The sequence below is a fragment of the Cyprinodon tularosa genome, unplaced genomic scaffold (assembly GCF_016077235.1).
Source record: "Cyprinodon tularosa strain WSP-4 unplaced genomic scaffold, ASM1607723v1 ctg148, whole genome shotgun sequence".
Lineage (NCBI taxonomy): Eukaryota > Metazoa > Chordata > Actinopteri > Cyprinodontiformes > Cyprinodontidae > Cyprinodon > Cyprinodon tularosa.
In genome coordinates, this window is record NW_024038309.1 from 1,220,672 (window position 1) to 1,242,500 (window position 21,829).

The following is a 21,829-nucleotide window of genomic DNA, read 5'->3' on the forward strand; positions in this document are numbered from 1 at the left end:
ACAAGAATTTATTTGCCATACTTGGCCAGAGTCATAGCTGTATTGAACCGTCCATTCCTCCTGCTCTCAGGAAAAATGATCTGAAAATGATCTGAATTCAAAAAGAATCTGAATTTGATTTAGACTGTTTTGATTCAGTTTAACTTTCAAAGTTAGCAAAACTACTATCTACGTCTACATTAAGACTTCAACTTATCTTATTTCTTAGTGCTAAGTAAATGAGCTCTTTCATCTTATTTCACGTGAAAACCATCTCAGAGATCATCTACTTAGCTGTTTTTCTTTCCTAAACAGAGTCACCTACAGCACTAGAGTACCATTATCTTATCACATAAAAAGCATTTATGGATCAGGGCTTCTATAAATCCCTTTTATATGTCAACTTCTGTCTTCTAAAACTCTTAGTGTTCCTCAGGAGAAGGCTGGTTACACTGAGCCTGGTTTTCTTTCTGTTAAAAGGGACTTTCTTTTCTCCATTGCTGCTGCATGCATGCACAGAGATTGATGCAGTGTCAACAACACAATGAAAACAAATCTCCACCATCACTATACGTTCAGTCAAGAGGCGTGGCTCCTCCTAAGACAATGTCTCAAAACAGCTGGATTTCTTTAAATAAAGTATTTTATCCATATTGTCTATATGATTTGACTGAATTGTCTCTGTAAAGTACTTTGAGGTTCTATATAAATAATCTGAATTGTACTGAATATAATGACCATATAATCCTGCACTGGGTACTGGAAACTGGTCCCATAGTTTAAATAGGTTAAAGGGTTCAAGGACTCTGACCCTTTTTCCTAAACCTTACTGCATAAAAACAAGGGGAAAAAAAACAAAACAACAACCATTACAATATCAACTGTTTTGCAAAGTAGGGATTTTGTGTTAAGGGTGATATGCTGTGTTTTTATACACTAGTTGCATTTTGCCTAGCTTAGCTTTTGGATAATTATCTAGGGACCCTTCCCTGGTAAAAAAAAAATGTGCTTTATTGTATTTCAAGTATATTCATATTTCCTATAGTTTACTGAAAATGTACTTAGACAAATTGTACTTTTTGTAAATATATAAAAAGTATACTAACATTACGCTTTCATGCTAATACTTTTAACACACTTTAACATAATTACACTATGTTACACTTTATAGAAATATATTATTAAAAAAGTATACTTTAAGTGAAAGTTATGTGTAATTTCTAAAGTGTACTTATTTTAAATTTGTTTTTACATATATTTTTGCTATATTTTAAATTGTATGCTCAAAGTTGTCATTGTAACGTACATTGAAAGCATATTTTAAAAGTACACATTTTAATATCGACACTGTAATATTAAGTTTGAGTGCATTTTAAGTTACATTTGAATCTAATTATGAAGTGAAGTTATATACGCTTGTACTTCAGGTAATTCTTTTGGAAAGTGTTCAATAGTATAACTACAAAAATGCACTTAAACCCTATTATGCAATTTTGTGCTGTGTGTAAAGTACACAGATAGCAATTATTGCAGTTGTTATGTAATGTTTAATAAGTTTTGAAAAAGAAATATGATACAATACATCTTACACACAAAACCACATTGAACAAAACACTAAATGTTCACTTCAAAAGTACAGGTGCACAAAAATGTGTGTTCTGCTGAAAAGCAAGTGGTTTAAAGCTGGTGCAGTGCTACATTATGATCTAACAAATAGCATAACCCACATTGCAACAGAAAAGTTAATACTGGCCAAATGCAAAAGAAATAAACTTAACACATTACAATTGTCTCAAGTGTTCAAAAAAGAACATTTCATTAGTATTGTTTAATGGATCAAAGCAGGGCTACTGCAAACAAGACCAATTGGTGAGTGCACATATTTAAAAGTCGCTGACAGCACTTCATGCATATAGGAGTGATATGTGGAGGTTGTTTGGCCTTGATGTCTGTAAAGTAGTAGCTCCCCAAGAATTTTAGTCTTGGGGAGTTTTTGGTTCAGTACTGATATCAGAATTCCCATAGACTTTGAATGCACCACACCTGCACAGCAGTTAGTCACGGCTCCTCCCTGCTCAGAGCTAGCGTGCTTTTCTTTTAAGGCCTTGGTCTGCATGGAGAGAGGTAACTTTCAAAACATTCCCATTTGGTTTTGAAATCTTAAGATATCTGTATAAAACGCGATTTTGATTATTATATTTGTATTGTAGAAACAGGAGATGTAATCGGTTGAGCAGGAAGATTTGCTGTATTATTGTGTTGAAGAATATCCTGGTGAGTTCACATGAACCTGTGAATGAAATATATATATTTTTTGAGATGTAAAACCAGTCAGGATATAATGTTTTGTAATATATGTAATTTTACTAGCTCTTTTGATTTATTGAATGCATTAGCACAGTGAGAAGGAGGCTAACACACCCCCCATGTGCTCTTCTAAAAAAGAAAATGCACTTTCAAGCTAGCTACATCTTGTGTGATGTTGCTGTAAAACCCCCACAAGGGGTTAACGTAAAATTAACCCTTCATAGGTGTCCTGGATTGTTTTTTCCAGATACAAGTATTGACTACTGACCATAATGATTTCTTAGACAGTGAACCACATGTAAATTGATAATTTTACTTTATATTTTTGTCTGTATAAATGTGGTAAAAACCAATTTATATTATGGTGATTACATGATTTATTTTCCAATTGAAGTAATTGCTCTGCACATTTGTGTGCAGGCTGTTTTTTTTTTTACATAGTTGCAGAATCTGCTGTTACAGCTGAGCGGTTCATTGTATGGACTGGACTAGACTCCACCAGAGATGTTGATGCAGAATGTTCCCAATGTGAATGCCATCCGGTTCCCTGGAGGGTGGTAGGAAAAACAAGGAAACTTAAGGATTTTTCTTCCCTTTCTTTCTGCGGATTCATAATTTTTTTCTTTTCTGAGATCTCTGACAATTTTTGTTGTTACTTTGTTTAATTTTTTTGATCAGATCTGATAAAACCACTTGATGCATCAGATTTATTTAAATTCAACTGAAATGGACAATTTTTTTTTCTGGTGCACTTATGGACCCTGGTATATCATACTGATACAATTAGACTTTTCTGATGTACTGCTCAAAAATACTATGAATTTACAGTATCTCTCTGTTTGGTTAACAGACGCTGTTCTTCTGGAGTTTCCGTAGACAAGTGTCTCTGATGTGCGCACGGCCATCAGACGAAAATGTAACAATGAGCAGTTCAGCCAAAAAAAGGAAAATAATGTGTGGTGGGCGTGTTTTTGTATGGTGCGAGGGTTTAGGGGTGCAATAATAAGGAATGTTGTTTTTCATTGTTCAGTATTCCTCTGCGTTCTTTAAAGTTTATTTGTAATGTTTAGGTCTGCTGCCTGAAATTGACATATTTCTACAAAGTGTACTAAAGTACCAATATTTGAAAATGTGTTGTAAGTTTTATAATGAAAATGGTTAACGTCGATATGTAAATGTTTATACATTCTGAGATAGTACAAGTTATATTATTTGTAATGTACTATAATTTGGACATGTTTCAAATACATTAAAGTATATTTTTTCATCTGCACGGAAGTATATCCACAAGTCTTTCAGCATTTAGTATACTGTTAATACATTTGCAAGAATGTGCAAGGTAGAAAGTAGTATAGCAATGTAATGATAAAGTATATTTACTATTAACTGCAAAGTATGCTTTTTTAGTAATTGGAATAAGCCAACAGTATAATTAAGCATATTATTACCACAGTAAGAGTATATTAAAAGTATAAAGCTTATATATTTTTAAGACACTAACAAATCATTTTTAATGTAGTTATAATACAACCATAGTGCACTTTAATTTGACTAATTAAGCATATATTAGTACATATAAACTCATATACTTAAAGTATACAAAATATACTTTAAGTTGTTCCACTTTAGCACATCAAAGTACACTAAATACACTTCAAGTTGAGCTTGTCCACAATTTAATTACAATTAAAATATATTTAGTACAAAATTAGTTGTTCCAAAATAGCATCCTTCAAGTTAACTAATCATAAACACACTTAAAGTATAGTAATGATTAGTGTGCCTTCAAGTACACAAAAGTATGCTAAATTTTAGTACACTTAGCACATTTATTTTTCAGCAGGGCTTGTTCCCCACTTTTGCTGGGTCCCCTACATGGTTTGCTGTGCACTGTATAGATAACTTATGGATCTAATCTTGCAACTCCTTCATAAAATCCAGATTTATAGAGTCCATGAGGAATAGTTGTCTGCATGCGCCTTTATCTGAGATGTTCATCTCTACAGCTCCTCTAATGTTAGAAGTTACTGCGATTTGAGATGGAAAGCCATGTAAAGTTTTGCCATACTCTTGAGCATTACAGGTTGGGTGTGTCAGTTGGGTGCAAATCTTGGGTTATTACAGTGCTTTATACTTCCTCCCTGATCTGCAAGCAGTATTCCTTGGTTTCCATGATGCTGTTTGTTCAGTAAAATTGTATAAGAGACATTTAATACTTTCACAGAACAGCATTATTTACATTAAGTATGAAATACGCAATTTTTTTACATTTTTGTTTGTAAAAGTGTTAAAAATGAGCAATCTTTATACAATCTTGAACAGAACACTGTCCGTTATACCTATCTGTAACATATTGTTTATGTATTAATACAAGTCTTTTATTCATAATCATTTTATTTCATTATTAGCAGACTTTAAATGATTATTTTCTTACACATCAGCTTTTTTCAGCATAAAATCCCAATAAAATATTTTAAAGTTAAAAGCTGTAATTGGACAAATGAGCAAGAAGTTCAAGAATTATGAATACTTTTTCACTGTAGCTTTATGACATGTTGGAAAATTATTTCAGTATTATCTGATTATGAGATTCTGAAGAGAGCAGTTAATCTACCTTAAAGAAAAAAAACAACAAATCTCTTAAGGAGCTTGTTTATATCTCTAAAGATTATCTGTTTTTCCACTGCTGTTTCAGTTTATCCCTAATCTTAAATTGCAATACGTACCTATAATGGTTATATTAACAGTGTGCAACTCTCTTATGTTTCTTTTAAAAAACTGCATCATCTCTGCAGTTTTGTTTCCCCTTGGCTTTCCAGGATTCACTGAAAACCTTCACATCAATCTATCATGAAGTCTGTAGCCTAGGGCTAAATTAGCTTATTTCCTTATTTCAGTAATGACTCCAAGCTAGAGCTTATGAAAAAAGCTGAATGTTTCCTCTAATTATGATTTGGACTCAATTTAGATGAATACTTTACCAAAAAATAATTCTAATAATCAAAATAAATATCTGTCTGCTCTTTAAAGGGTTCAGTGTAAAATGGTTTGTTTTCCTTCAGATTATTTCATTTTATAAAACATACTCATTGATCTGCTGATTCTGATTTCATTTCAAGTCTTTTTACACCATCATACTTGGCTGCAATTTCCTCATGAGCTTAATCTCTTTAATCTTGCGCAGGATTTGTGGATTTCTATCAAATATTTTATTTAGCAAGTTGCAGAATGATAACAAATTTGCTGTTAGAATTGAATTTTGGGTTATTGTGTTTATTTATCGGCAAATGATACCCAAAGTTGCTGGATGTTGTCGTTATGCCATATTGCACTTCTCCTTGCCCAAATGTGCTTAGCTTTGAAATGGAACAAAAACTGGCACATGTCATACAGCTGGAGCTGTATTTTTTTAATCTTAGCATTTTAAAATTAGCCTTTCCACAGACTTGTGTCACTGTAGCTGTCTGAAAAACAGGCAATGAAAAGAAATAATCATATGGTTTATTTTCCATCGGAAGAGATTTCTCACCCAATCAGCTACAAGAATGCTGTTAAATTGTCTATTGTTTTTCAGAGATCTGAATAACTAATCATCTCAAATATATAATTTTTGGGAAATATACCTCTATGGAAATATAATTGCTTTCCTTAAATTGTAAAAATAAAACAAATCTCTAAACTGTATACACCAGTGCAAAATCCTAATGTACTAATTTTGACACAGGAAAATGGGAATTGTTTGAAAAATATTTAAAGCCCCCTTAAAAAAGATCAGTAAAATTTCTTATAATCATTGCTGTCTCTAGTGATTTTTCTCTTTTTTTTTTATAAAATCGACTTACCAACCAACCCCTGCTAACAAAAATAGAAGGGTAAACCAGAAACAAGGAGACTATTGGATGATAAAAATGGATATTTATGTGCTCAGATAACAAGTTTTGTCTGACAACTTCTGGAGGTGTGTGAACCTGAGTGAACTTTTCTCTCTGGTGGGCCATTTCTGCAGCTGGAATAGCAGCAGGAACAGTCTGGTTTCGATGCTCAGTGTGAGTGACGTTCTACAGCATGCCTGCACTGTAGCTGCACAGCACCTTCACTCTGTGTGGTGTGAGTCCGGTCTAACTACAAAAAAAAACACCTCAGCTGTAATAGTAAATCTATTCAAAATACATAGAGGTATAACATGACCTTGTTTAATTAACTAGGACATTTATGTTGCTAAATAGCAACTTTGGAATTTTAATCATGTTGTTGAAAGATAATGATTTTTTTGTTTTTTGTGGGGTTTTTTTTAGGCTTTTGCACCATTAGTGGCAATTTTTTTGTAAAGTGGGCTGACAGGAAAGGGAACCACAAGAACCACAGGTCAGGTTCAAACCAGGGTTGTGCAAGTTAACCACTGCACCACCGAAGCATTTTGTTTTTATTTTGATATAGAGATACTGTAGATACAAACAGCTAGAGTGTGCAGTTTTTTTTCAAGTTAAGAAATAAAACGAAGCTACTTCTAACTGTATAATAAGACTATTTTAAAATATCATAATTTAATATCATTCAACAAATGTCCACAGTGGTGGATGAAATATAAAATACACTACTACCGGTTAAAGAAGTGGTTTATAAATGTTTATTCTAGCTGTGCAGTATCACTTCTCGTTATTCTGTTCCTTAGAGTAGCACTGGTAATCTGATAGTATCTGGATTAGCATTTTGCTAATTTAGTGTTTCAGACTAGGAAATAGTAGGAGCTGCAAAAAAAAAGTAATCATTTTGCATTTATTGGACATCAAAAAAGCTGGCATACCAGACTAAGTGATGCATATTGTGTGGTGGGCTGAGTGTATGCCAGTTCATTCAGCTTTTGTGATCAAGTAAGAAATGTGTTATTAAATTAATCACAGTCCTTATATGTCAATCTGGATGGAAGTACAATTCTCTATTGAAAATCAGTCATCTCCATTACAAATGTCTTAGTCACATTTTTGTTCTTTCAAATAAAGAGGTAGAATCTGTAACTCTGGAGATATTTGTGGTCTGGTTCAAGAATATGAAAGTTCCAAGTGTTGCCAAAACAGAGTGCGGCATTTTGCATATTATCTTGTGCAAGAAAGCAGTCTGCTAACATAAATGCCAGCATGAGATGTATACCAGAAACCGTCTTATAAATACCCATCAACTGTTGTAGATTGTACTCTGCAACAATAGATACTGGATGCATGTGGGATCTGTTAATGGATTTTTCTCATCCTGTGTCTACAAATCCTGTCTCGATCACCTGTTCTTTGGAAATGTGATTAGAATGAATTGTATTTGTGGCACAGGGCAAAACACATGGAAGATGGACTCTATTTTAATTCTGGGTAACCCAAAATGTATTAAGTGTCAGTCTGTGCTCTGTTATACCACGCAAAGAATGTTGTGCTTATAACGCTTTCTTTATACTAAATGAGAGTGTTTACACTGCCTCAGCAGGGTTGAGCAACACAGCCTTGGACTTAAACAACTTTAATTGACATTTTGTATACACAGGGTGTATACAAAACAAAATTTCTTTAGTACAGCTTTTCAGAGAGTAAAAAATGAACATTTCCATTCCATAAAATCCAGCAGTGATCAAATGTAAACAGTGTGGAAGAAGAAAAAAAAACATGGTGCAAAAAAACGAATTGATATGGAGGATCAGAGCGTTTATATATATGGTGCAAATATGCAGTAAGTTAGCCACCACTAGTAGCCAGAGGCAAGATAACGTCTGAGGTACATCTTTACAGATCACACACAACTGGAAACAGAATGAGAACATCTGTATTTTTATAAATATTCATTATTTTTTTCTGTTTAAATAGATACAGTACTGAAAATAGATTTGTATTACTCTTACTTATATATAATATTTTAATTGACTTTTGCTGAATACAACAAATATCCAGAGGAATATTCAATTTTTATTTGCACAGACGTGGTTGTGATGCAGTCCTTTTTTTAACAATAAAGAATCAACTAAAGCTGAGGAGTTTGTTAAAGACTATAAATATGTCAGAATCTCACAGCTCATACCTGCTTTACACATTCTGACTTTTTGGGGGCTACATTAGATCTCATGATCGTTTGGGAAGATGACGATTTATATTTGCGTAGATACTTTGATGCACATGGAGTATATACAAGCAAAAGGAAAAAAAAACAACAAAAGCTAAACTACACCACAGCAAGACTCAGAAAGGAAACAATATTGAGGGAGTGAACACATTATTTTGTCATTTGTTTTCCAGGTAGTCAATTCTCTCACTGAGGTTGAAAAGAAGCTGAGAAAAATCTGCAGAGATCCCCGTCTGTATTGAGCATGGGCGTATTCGCCTTGTGGTTAATGTCAAGTGTGGCTAAGGTACCTGGGTCTCCGAGGGGTTGCCGAGTGAGAGCACTGTTGATGTGATTAAAATGTTGGAGAACAGCCAGAGGGTGATGGCTGGCACAGATTCTGCTCTGTCACCTCCTCCTCCTCCATTTCACCCTCCATCCCTCTCCTCTCAGTGCCAGCTGTCAGTTATGTCAGTCAGTTTGCTAATGATGCTCCTTCAGAGCTCAGAGCACACTGATACATCTGTCATGCCCAAATATCTGTCTGGTCGCATGTAAACAGTCCTCATATGGCATACTTCTGTATAATTCTGGTTCTTAAGAAAATGTATTTTTCATAAATGCTGCCTATTCATTACACCGCTGATGGTCAACATGCAAGAGCTTTTTCAAAGCTAACTTCTTCCATGAGCCTTGGTGTTGGTAAAACAAAAACACAAACTATTTTAGCTCAGTACTCTGCTTTTTAATGTGCAAATTATAGAATAACAGTTGAACAGTGCCTACCAAACAAGACAGGGCAAAAAAGTTGCTCGCCAACTGCTTAGATTTAAAAAATCTAAGAAAAACCTGCTACCATATTTTAGAATTTAAAGGACAATTTACACATCATTACATCTGATTCACATATTTTTATGCTTCTTTATGTTCAGTGCACTATTGAGGTATAATTCAACATCCATATAGAGAACGTTGTGAGAGCAGACTATGTTTTGTAATGATTTTATTTGGTTTTACGAAACTAACTGGATGTTCTGTTTGTAAGTACAGGAATAGCTTTTTGATTAGCAGCTATAATCACTTCAAAATGAAGGAATAAAAGAAGACCACACTGTGGACAGCAAGAAAGAAGTGGCCAAACTGTCACTGATGGATAATGTGGTCAGTAGTACCCATTATCCATCTTAAAGGTTAATCCTGAGGCAAATCTCTAAAGGTGGATAGATTTAACATTTGTCTGTTCTAAAAATGTCAGACAAGAAATAATAGATTTGTTTCTAAGGATGGGAATCTGAGTCACTCCATGATTTGATTATGATTCACAAGGCTACGATTAGATTACACACAATCAAAGAAACACACACCAACCCATGATCCCTTCCACACACAGTGCTTTAAAGTTAAGGAAATAAACAAAGAATAAAGAAAGAGGAATATACACGTAAAACAAGTTTTTTTTTTCCTATTTATTTGTTTTTTACTTAAGAAAAAGACCATATTCCTAAGTTAATTAGTCAAGGAAGCCTCACCTCATCTATACAGTATAACTGAGGTCCTATCAACAAAAAAATGAGCTTGGGCTCTTTGCAAATGCATTCTGTTGTTTTGGCATTGTGTCATCATGTTTCCAGTGTTTATGGAGCCCCAAAACGATCATTTCTGAAATTGGGACCTAGAGGGAAAATATTTGAAAATGCTGGATTCACGTGCCCTTTTGTATATGCCAGCCGCTCTTCTTTTTCAAAAACGTTGATGTTGTATCTCCATCTTTTACTCTAATTCGCATTTACCCCTCATGCCTTGTTTACCGACATCGAGTTGTCTGTGCAAGACTTATGTTTTCGTGCCCTACATTTACTGCTTGGCCTGGAGCTCATAACATACACACAGTGAAGTTTGTAGAGGAAAACACTGTTGTGCATATCTAGCAATGATAAGACCCACCAGATAGAAGAGATCTGGAATATGATGGAGTGGTGTTTCAGGTATAACCGGATCCAGAACACCTGTAAAACCAAGGAGGTCATAGTGGACTGCAGATGGTTCAGGAGAGGAAGGCGTCGGTGTTGAGATCAGCACAAAATGGTTGCTGTATGCCATCTACCGGGCATTGCACAATCTGTGTGTATTTGTTTGTACAAGCAAAACGAGGCACATAAATGGTTTAAATCACTTTCCACTCCAATAATTGTGTTTGGACCTAACAGCATTCCAATTTTGAAGACAGGAGAAAGTGGCAATGCAGATGGTGAGGAGGGCACTGAAAGCTACACTGGATTATGACTCCTCTCAGAACTGGAGTTTTACTTCATATCAAACTATTGTTATTGAGTATGACATGCAGATGCAAAGTTCAGCCCTGGCTACAGCACATTGTATTTTAAAGCTGTCATCTAAAAAGCTTTCAGGTTTAAATGCTATCCACTATGTTGCTCGGTCACATCAGCTGCCCTAATGAGCTGGCGAGATTCCTTCTACTTTGACGCAACAGCATGTGACATGAGCCCTGCTTTTTTGAGGAGAACACAATTTAAGCCAAATTCTAACTAAATTCACAAGTCAAGTCAGTGAATTGTGGTTTTGTTTTATTGAGTATGCAATTAAAGCTAAGTATGGCACTTTGAGGATGATTTAGGAAAGAATTTAGAGAGAATAAAAAAAGAAATTATTTTTAATCATTTTTATTTCTGCCAGTTATCAGCATCTTCAAGTTGTATAACGACTGCAGCTTGTTCTGAAAGTAAGATGTTGAAATTACACTTTTTGCTCTTTAGTGGAGTTTTTTAAATAAAGCATTTTATGGCCTATTTAAAGATTCAAAAATCGTAGTATTTCAGATTGCAGCATCAAATCACTTCTCAACTGTGCAGGTAATACCTAAATACAGTAGCTTGGTGTTTGCTTGGACTGGTTTAGATTGAAAGCTGTCAACAAGAACAGACAGAAAACTGCTTGAGGAAGCTTTTGTTTTTCAAGAATTGCAGCAAAATGTTGCACACTGTGCTTGTAGACATTTTCAGTTATTTGGGCAAAGCATAAAACAGGCTTAAATAAATGAATTAATGAATGAAAATATTTATTTTGGTTACAAACATGCAAAAACTAAAACATTTGTATGTCTCCATAACTAATTGAAAATGTAAAGGCTGAAGCAGAGGCTCATGATGCCTATCTTGCTTACAAATCTAGCCAACCCATCAACCAAGATTATTTTTTAACTGTTTTTTTAAACAATAAATTAAAAGGCTTGTTTTCATCTCATCAGAAAGACTGTTCCACACATCTACTCTTTTAACAAAAAGTCTTTTCATTTTGATATTTGTTCTGACCATTTTTTTATTTTATTTTATTTTTTACAAATTCTCAACTCTCAGATTTTATATTTTTTTCCCTTTTTTCAAACATACAACTTATCTTTAACTTTTTACATAAGCTGTTTTCATATGGACCAGATGATGAAATTTATGTCTTTAGTTTAATGGATATTGCATTAGTTTATCATTATCCTTTCGATGATCAATTCTCATAGCTTTTTTTTTTGTAAAGTTATAATAGATTTTGTTGCATAAGCAGCTTTTTTGGAAATACTAGGATCTGGATGACTAAGAATCTTCACCAGTACCTTCACCCAATAACAAACAAGCTTTTTTCTTTCTTTTTATTTTAAGTGCTCCAGACAAAGACACACAGGTAAAGGCTATGTCAAAATGAGTTCTCTTTTTTTGTACACAGGATACTTGAACCCACAATGACATACTAGTATATGATAAGAAGTAAATATTGTCACCAAAGGAATTGGTTTCAATAGTTTTATGTTAAAAATAAAATTGTTTTTGAGATGCATTTAATCTGCATTGGATTGTTATAAATTTCTTATGAAATCATTAGCTTGCCTTAATTGTTTTACAATATTCTTTAACATTTCAGAATTTGTACATAATTCTACATTTTGGTCTGTTTTTTATTTTATTTATTTATTTTTAAAGCAGATGTTATGATTACTTAATCAATATGTCATGATCTGGCCTGTTTGCTCCCCCTTAATTGGTCATTTCTTTCAACTGCCGTTTTCCCTCCCTGCCTGAATTATAATTTATTCCTCTCACCTGTGTCCTCTGGGTTATATTCATTTCAGCCTGAGCATTCAGGGCCAGATCGTTATTTGTTTTCAGTTAGTCGTTCTGCTCAGTCTGTTTATTTCAAGGTTCATGTCCTGGATCCTGGCGGCCAGTGGAAAGAGGTTTTTGTGTTTGTCTCATCTCCTAATCATCCACTGTTCCTCCCCCACGGAGTCCTCTGAGTTTTTGGGTCTATATGTGCGGAGGTTCAGTTTTTATTCTAGTAGGCCTGGCTCCAGGGAGGAGACCAGTTTAAAGTTCCTGCATCAAGTTCTGGTTCCACGTCCTGTCTCGGCAACCCTCTTCCACTGAGCCTGCCTGTCTGCTCCTATGTGTGATCGCCTGGTCATGCTTCCGGACCCAGTCAGACTCTGAATCCGCCCGGGAGCTCTGTGATGCCTGGAAGCCCGGATCCTGCCACCTATCTGTTCCAGCCTGATCTGGATCCTCATCTGTCTGTTCCTGCCTGTTATGTATCCCTGATCAGGATCGGCTTCCTGCAACTCCTCCGGAGCTGCAGCACCTGGGACACTCTCGGTGACGTGAGCTGTGTCAGCTGTCAGCCCATCGGCTGGATTGCACCCCCCCTCAAGGGGTATGGACTGAACTGCTAAACCAGGTAAGTGACTCACTGAGAACATCATCTTCAATCAGATGATCGTTGTCGCTTACCTGTGTTTCTCCCACAGATATTAAGCGGTGCCCCGCACCCCTCCTGCACTGTCCACGAGCCACAGCTCCACTTTAGTTTTCTTTATTTAATAAACTTTTTGAACCTTCCTACTGACTGTCTCTCCTTGAATACTGGGTCCATGACACAGTACTTGATTAGCCTTTCTACCAAATACTTGGAATCTTTCTTGGATGGTTACTTTTTACTCTCACTTGAGTAAAAATATAATCAATTAGTATTACTCTTACTTTACGACTTTTTAAAAATTTTTATGTGCTCTACCCACCCCTGCTCACTGAAATCAACACGGAGATGTCTTTGTTAGCATACCGACTAAATTTCTTACTGGATTAACCTTGTTATTATTAAGTGATATTAAATAAACATTATACAAAGTGATAAGTAAGCAACTGATTGGAAGTAATGAGACTCAAGAAAACAAATATTCAGTTTTGCACTAAATAAACTTAATAAGGTTATTCATCAGCATCTATTTAACACTTTTTGTATAATAGAATTAGAATAATTTTTCATAGAATTATAACACAATCTAAAACCTCTGTCACTGGAGTTTTTTCTTCTCCTTGTTTTATTGATCTATTTCCTGGTATAAGACCTTCATGTAGTTGTTTAGGGTCACAAGCTTTGCTCATCTATGCTGAAATACTGCTAAACAAGGTCGGCCTATAATAATTAAGAAATACATAACCATTCTCATTTCCTATCAAAACAAACTCGGTTAAAGGAAAATCATTTAAAATGTATGCCAGGGGTATTATTAATTTTGCTTTGATTGTAGGGATCAGTAAATATGCACAATGGTCTGTGTAATAATAAAGTCGTTAATACACACATTTTTTGATACCGAGACTTAGACCAGAAAATAACTTTGGCCTGAAAAAGTCCAGTCGTGTGAAACCAGAGACAGTGCAGCTGACACAGCTTAGATGAGACACTGAATGACTATATCATTGCAAATGATTGTCAGGTTGTTTTATCACCACTTATTTCCAATGTCAATGCATCAGTGGCCACCTGATGCCAATGATTAGAGCCCCAGTCGATTAATTTAAAAGAGTAAACAAACAGTTTCACTGGAATGGCTTAGCAGGTGTGTGTTATCATGAATTAATGGATGCTCAGCAGCCAGTCTGAACAAAGTATTCATCCAGACTATCATATAAATGGGTGCTAACAACCTTCATTTGGTAATAAAAGTAATACATTCTGCTGGTATTTATGCTGCAGTATAATATGAGTCTATTATTTTCTCATGAAGAACTATTGAACTAATTATTTAATTAGTGCTTTCATCCTTGGTTGATCGGTGTCCCTTTGCATTAAAAATTAACCATAACCCTTGACCAAAAAAGAAAGATCAGTGATAAACCTACAGAAAACATATGTATTCTTCTCTTTAATCAGCTATTTTGTCTTTATTTCATGGAAAAAGATTTTAGCCTGTGCAAGAAAATGGGTATAGCTCTTTACTCAGAGTTTTACATACCGTTGTTTGCATGTATGGGAATAAATTGTTAATTCAGTCAATATAACCAATAATTTGTTATGTCTTCATATTAAAATCAACACCAAAATAAAAATTGACAACAAAATCATGCAAAGTACGAAGTGAAAATGTACAGACAGTCCAAACAGACTCATGACACAATATCCGGGATACAAATCATTCAAATAAAGCCAAGGAGTGAATTTAATTATTGAGAGAGGAAGTAACATCATCAAGCCTTAATGAGCACCACTACGTCCATCTGAGACCTGCGATTTATATAATTGTACCATGTACTCACCACTCAACATTTTAAAGCTCACAGTAGGACTGGTGATTTGGTGTTTCTGAATTAGTACCAGAAAAAAGCGTTTTAGAAATACAAGGAGTTTGTTAAATTTTTATGACTTAGTTGACACATCAGTCTGGTTCTGAAATCCTTAAACTGGCTCCCTGTAGCTCAGAGAATACTCTCTAAAATCCTTATTTTAGCTTATGAATCACTGAATTAGCACCTCAATACATAACAGATTTGTTGTCAGTGTATCAACCTTTCAGACCGTTCAAGCCTACTTTGTACATCTAGAACTAGAACCAAACACATGGGGAAGAACAATTTGCCCACTTATTTGGCTCACTTGTCTGGAACAAACTTCCAGAAGACTGAAAAAGTGCGAAAAGCCGGTTTTTTGGGTTTTTTTTTAGTCAACATAAACAAAAAAAAAACATTTGTTTAGAACTGCCTTTAACTGTGGAAGTTAATCTGTTAAATCAGGTATTATTAGTTTAAGTTTGTGGTGCAACTATTTTGTTGGTTTTACTCTACTTTGCTTCTGTTTTATTGTTTTATTTATGTAAAGCACTTTAAATTGTCTTTGTGCTGAAATAAACTTGCCTTGCCTGACATTGACATAAACACGTGCATATGAACACTAGAGGCCAGGTTGTGACAAGATTATTTGGATCTTGATCTTCACATTATTGCATATTAAGATGAAGCACTGTGTATGTGAAGTTTAATCTATTAACACTATGTCCCAGTGGTCAATTCTCCTCCAGGGGACCTCGGTTAGCTCAATGACTGATTGTTTGGAGGGATTTTCCATCAACCTCATCCAGGAGCAACGTTCTTAAGGAGGCTGCTGCCATCCCTTTGACGCGTGAGGATTTGGTCAACTCAAGCCTGTGTTCTTTTCTCATCCTGTTTCCAAAGAAGAAGCTAACCTTTGAAATCTCTTCTTGCTCTTTCCCTAGATGTTCAGACATGCTCTCTGAACAAACCTGTGACACAATTTTCAAGTTTCAGGACTGATTACCGGTACCTGCTCTCAGGCTCTGGCTGGCAGTGCCATAAGTATTGGACCTCATTGTTCCTGGTTTGAGACCTTTCTCTCCCTCACCGAGTTCCATTTAGTCTATTCAAGAAATAAGTCAGTCTATTGCTCTCGCAGTCAATGTTCAAGTCCATAAACTCCTTCTGGTGGATTTCCCAATGCTCCTTCAAAAAACAACAGACTAACCTCCTGGAAAAACTAAAATACAAATACATACCTAAAAGTCATCTTTCTGTAAAGAAACTATTTGAAACTTACAGCACTCATTTTAACTGAACAGTTTTTCCAAGATTATCCCTTCACCGAATTGTTTATTGTCAAAAAGATCCCCATTAGTTGTCATCAAAAGTGAAATTAGCTAATCTTCCTGTGGTCCAAAAGACAAAACAAAAATCACTTAAGGATTATTATTCATCTATTACATTGATTCTCACTTTCATACTGTAAATATGTTAATTCACTACTCACAAATGTGTATGGTGCATTCATAAGTAATAATTAAAAGATAATTTACAATTCAGTTCACTTACATTTAGTGGGAAATTATTCCAATAACAGATGACACAATAAATAACCGAATCTGATCCTGGATTTCTGTTCACTTTTAGACTGTTTACCTAATACCATCTCAGTACCTTTTTTTCTCATCAATAAATGAAACCATATAATCAAAAAATTCTTGCCATATATTTAATGACACATTTCACTGGTAATCAGAAAAGGCATGTGCATTTACTGGGCTTGAGAACAGCTTGGATTCAAAAACCAAACCAACTACATAGTACAGCTGAGAGGGCCACTGGCACTGACACTAGCTGCATTTCTGTTACAAATGTATGCAATGCAGATATTCTGTCAATTAAAAAAAAATACAAAGTTTTGCAATAGCAGTATTTCCATTAAACAAAAACTGCATTTCAAATTGCTCACACAATAACTCTAAAAACAACATGGCAGCGGCAGATGTAAACACCAGATATATCCATGTTTCAGCCACAGCTCTGCTGGGAGCCATCATCCTTCAACAATATTATTTAGTCAATTGATCTTTTTTTTCCTTTTTACATGCTCCATTTACGGATCACGTGACTCTCACAATGCAAAATAAGTGTTTCCATTGAAGCTTTGCAAAATATAAGAATTTTGATATGAATGAGAAACCACCAAATTTTGGAATAAAATCTTTTTATCCAAAAGCTATTTTTATTATTTGGTTCAGCAGAGGATAGTTTATCTGTCTTCAGTCTGATTACCTACATAATATTACCATGCTCTCTTTAAGACATAAAACAATAACATTAAAGTAAATAAAGATGCTTAAAGAGACACCCTCTGTACTTTAAGGCTAGACTCAAAACTTTATTTTTTGAAAAAGCTTATAAGAATGGCTCAGGTTATCCTGAGCTATCGCTATAGTTACGCTGCTATAGGCTTAGACTGATCGAGGACATAGGGACCACTTTTTATCTTCCTGCTTCAAACTATCCCATTCTGCAGTATTTGCTAGTTCAACCCCTAACTTTATGTCTTCTCTGCTTTCCTGGCATAGTAGCTTGTGGCCTTTTCCAGTGTGGCTGTGACATTCACCTGTGGACATATCAACTGGGTTGCTTCTATCAACACTTTTGTTTAAAGATGTTAAAGTGTAGACTTGTTTCTCTTAACTGTATGTGCTCACTTTCATCCTCTGACATTGGAGCTAACCCTGAGCTTCTCTGTTTGGCTGTGTCTTCCCTGGATGATGCTACATGTAGAGCTAGTTAACAGTTATCTTTTGTATTGTAGTAGTTCTTCTTCTGTTTCTTTTTGAATATCTGCTTCTGTCTCCTTGAACCCCAGTTGGCCTCAGCAGAAGTCCGCTCACATTAAGCCTACTGGGAGTTTCTTTCTTTTAAAAGGGATTTTTTTTCCTCTCCACTGTCGCTACATACATGCTCAGTGTGAGGGATTGCTTTTGAGTCAATCAGCTGTTTTTCCTTTAAAACAAAAACTTTAAACCAGTCTGACTGTATGATCTGGTTGAATCGTCTCTTTATAGTGCCTTGAGATGACTTGTTGTGAATCGTCGGCTTGTAATTAAACTGAATTGAATTAAATAGCTCCAGAATAGGTTTTTTTTTTTTTTTTTTTTTTTTTTTGAGAGTAAAGACTGGAATTCCAAACAGATTAATCTGAAATAATTCTTCCTTATTTTTCTGTCACATTTTTTCCTACCTACGATGCCGTACCAAAGGTCAGTGGCATTAGTGTTTGAATTTTAGGGCTAAGTTATTCGTTTGACCTTGCCATCTGTCAGCACACAATGTTTTTCTCCTAGGTCTGTCATATGAGACTCTTGTTTTGGTCCCACGGGCTGTAGGGTTAAGGTGAATACCTTTTCAAATAGTTTTTACCGCAAACCATGGATTGTGTGAGCATGAATATACATATGTATATGAACCCTGCACTTCTACCCCAATGCAGGGAATGATAAATGGGTGCCAGGTGTAGATTGACCCTGTTGATGGAGGAAAGGAAAGGGTTAAGAGTTTGAGCTGACTTATAGATGTAGCCTTTGGCAGATTCTTATTGCCCAAAATCTCCAAAGGCCCACATGCATGAGGTCTCAGGTTTAGGCTGGAGGGAATGGAGATGAAGCTTAATTTCTGTCATACCAGAGGTGGGACTGTGGAAAAGAGAAGAGGGAACAATTGGCCAACTCCGATTCCCCTCTGCTGTCCTGGGGCAACAAAGCCAGCTCATGGAGCAGTGCTGCCTGCCTGTCAGTCTGACTCAACATCAAACTGGGCCCTTTCCCCTCTCCACTTGCCTGCTGCTCACTGAGGTCACACAAGTGTAGATGTGGTTTTTGAATAAATTTGGCCTTAGGAGGTGTCATAGGTTTATGATTCAGACTTTCAATGAAGAAAGCTTCAGCTTCACGTCAGTGACGAGATGCGTAGCTTTGAAGATGGGGATTGGAAGTGAAGAACAAACAAGAAAAGGATGGCATTGCATTCTGTCATCATCTTGCCTGTTTTTTGAAATCTTTATGGTCTCAGTTGTGCTCATGTTGTGGTTCCTTGCCTCCAGTGCTCCCTCACATCATTGCATGAAATGGGTTCATTCTCTGGAAAAGAGGATTGTAACCTCTCCATTCTTTGCCCCCCGAATGAGTTAGGTATTAACACAAGAAATTATAATAAAAACCATAAGATATGGTCAGAACAGGAGGAGTTGTGTGGCAAAGGCCAGGCAAATTTAAAGTTTAGGTTTCATCATGCCTGGGGGAACTCAGAGGCTCTGCAAATGTGTCAAACTGCTCCCCCTTTCCTCCTTATTTCAGACACTTTTCAAATATTTTAAAAGGCTCAGAATTAGTTACTTAGTTCTTCTTAGCCTTACAAAGTTTTCCTATAGTTTTTTCCAGGCTTTCTTTCCTTTTATATGTTTCCATACAAACCTAACAGCAATCAACGACAGCAATATTTTTTAGTCTCAGCTTAAATGTTAAAGACTGCTAACATTTGAGCAGAAGTGAAGTAGTGTCTGAAGAAAAGAAAAGACAAAGACCAACTGCTGATAAGGGCTATTTAATGGGTTGATAACATCTTGAATAAAAAACGTACTTCATGTAATTTGTAGTAGTTCATGACATTCGTTGGAGTTTCTCTTTATTACTTTCTTAAATGCAATATACCCCACAGTCCTATCAAAATTGTTGCTGATATTCCTTTTTGTTCATCACACATATTACTCCAAATTAACTTTCTATTACAGGAAAGAATTTCCCACAACGGATTAATAAAGTAATTCTGTTTCGGATTGCGATGCTTGAAATAAAATCAGCTATATAGTAAATTATGTTTTGTGGCTTACCTTCTTGAGGATGGAGTGAAAGACTGTCTCAATGACTGCCAATGATCTATCCAGTCCGTAGTCCTTCGCATCAATGTATAGCCTACTGACCTAAACTTAAAGACTATTTCGAGGAGCAGGAAATCCTTTCAGTGTTCTTATCCTATTTATTATAAATCAGAAAGCATGTTTTCAGATAATCGCTCTTGAGATGTCACCTTTCTGGTGTTAAAATTTTACTTTTTAATTAATCAAACTGTGATTGCTGTTGCTGTCAATAGATTTAGCTAAAGAAATTGGAATGTGTTAAGATCAACCCCCCAAAAAATCTATTCAAAATTTCTTCTATAATTAGTCATGTAAAAACAAAACTCTTTAATAATTAAGATTCTTGCACTTTCTATTAGTGGGTTATCTGTCAGATCAATTGACTAAACAGCAAAACCTACACTGACATATAAACATAAAAAAGAAAGTCACCTTTCTTGGATACTGCTAAATATCCTTATAATTAGGACATCAAGGGTGTGCTAATTGTTTTTTAATAGCATTTTTCTGCAGTTTAAAATGTAAAACAGCAGTGTAGAATCGTTCTACCCCAGCAACAACAACTCAGTTAGATGGAAATAAGTGACTCTGCACCACAACAAGGTTCTGCATAGAGTATATTCCCACTGACACAGCATCTATAAATAGTTACTCTAACCCACGCTCTCTCATTCTGTCTCTCTTGTTTTTCTTTTTTTTCTCAAACTAAGTCCTGTGTCCTCGTGTGACCAAACAGGGTCTTGTTCTTCACAAAATTCAATTTGCAGTCTAATTTCAAATCAAAAAAGCTAATTCAGAGCTCAACGTTTGCTGAGCGTGACACAAACAAGCAAGGACGCCGTCTAAATGTGGCTCCCTCACAGACTTATTATAGCTTTGCCCTCAAGTAACAAAATTGTCCTTAATTGGTAAATTGTCCTAATTGACTTTAGCTAATTCATGGATTAGATTATTTTTACCCTCTTCTCTAATTGAACCATAACTTTCATGTGTTTTTCCTGGCTGGTAGCTTTGTGAGTAATTGGTGCTGAGTGTAGCCATTTAAGGGTTCCTGTTTAGAAGTTGAAGGGTTTTGCCCCTTCATATTCAGTTATGCATAGCATCCATGCATTAAAATAAACAAATTAGACAAATGCATAGAAGAGAGAGAGCAATTGTAACACAATAGTAAAACAGCAGCAGCTTTAGTTGAGAGAGTGTAGCAGGTTTTAGCTCTTGGTGCTTTTGTTGCTGGTGTTGCTGTGTTAGTAAAATTTAAGGTGTGAATTAAAGCAGATAGTAAAAGCCTTAAAAATGTTTATGGATTTCTATGGAGGATATGTCATGAAAGATAAAACATCCAACATGAAACCATTAAATACAAGTGATTCTTCCTCTTGATCAGGAAAGGCTGTAAGATCAATGAAACAATGGAGCTGGACAAGCTTTCCAAGACAACCTTGTGCCAGATGCTCGTGTATGTTCAGCTGGCGAATCTGGCCTTAGGAGAACGCAGCTACCGGTTTCGAACACAGCAAATAATTACAGGTGAACGCTCCAGACCTAAGGCCACCATGTCTCCTTAACAACAACACTCTACTTTAAACACAACTCAACTTTACCAACGAGGGAGGAATATTCAAAGCTAGCTATGTCATGATCTTGGTGCTGATGACTGCTTGATTGTTCATTCCATTCACCTTTCTAGCTCCACCCAGTTTCTCATTACCGCTCATCTGTGTCACCTGTTCCAGTCTCTTTTCAACTGCCTTCCTCCAGTTATCAGTGCTATATTAATTAAGCCTTTAGTGAGAGTCTTCTAGCGAGATATAATGTTCTGATTGCCTGGACCTCTGAGCCTGCCTGTCCCCATTATGATCTGTTCGCTGACCTCTTCTCGGACTCTTGCAGGATTCTGCCTTTTTTCCATACCTGCAAAAGCTTCCTGACATCTAATTCCCTTCTATAC

The 21,829-nt window shown here is 35.6% G+C and overlaps 1 long non-coding RNA gene across 1 annotated transcript; it reads left to right on the plus strand.

The window, feature by feature from the left end:
* Positions 1–1,329: 1,329 nt before the first annotated feature.
* Positions 1,330–3,230, plus strand: LOC119779485. Its single transcript, XR_005280234.1, has 4 exons — positions 1,330–2,103; positions 2,190–2,253; positions 2,707–2,843; positions 3,137–3,230. It is a non-coding gene; the product is annotated as an uncharacterized LOC119779485 (long non-coding RNA).
* Positions 3,231–21,829: the final 18,599 nt, after the last annotated feature.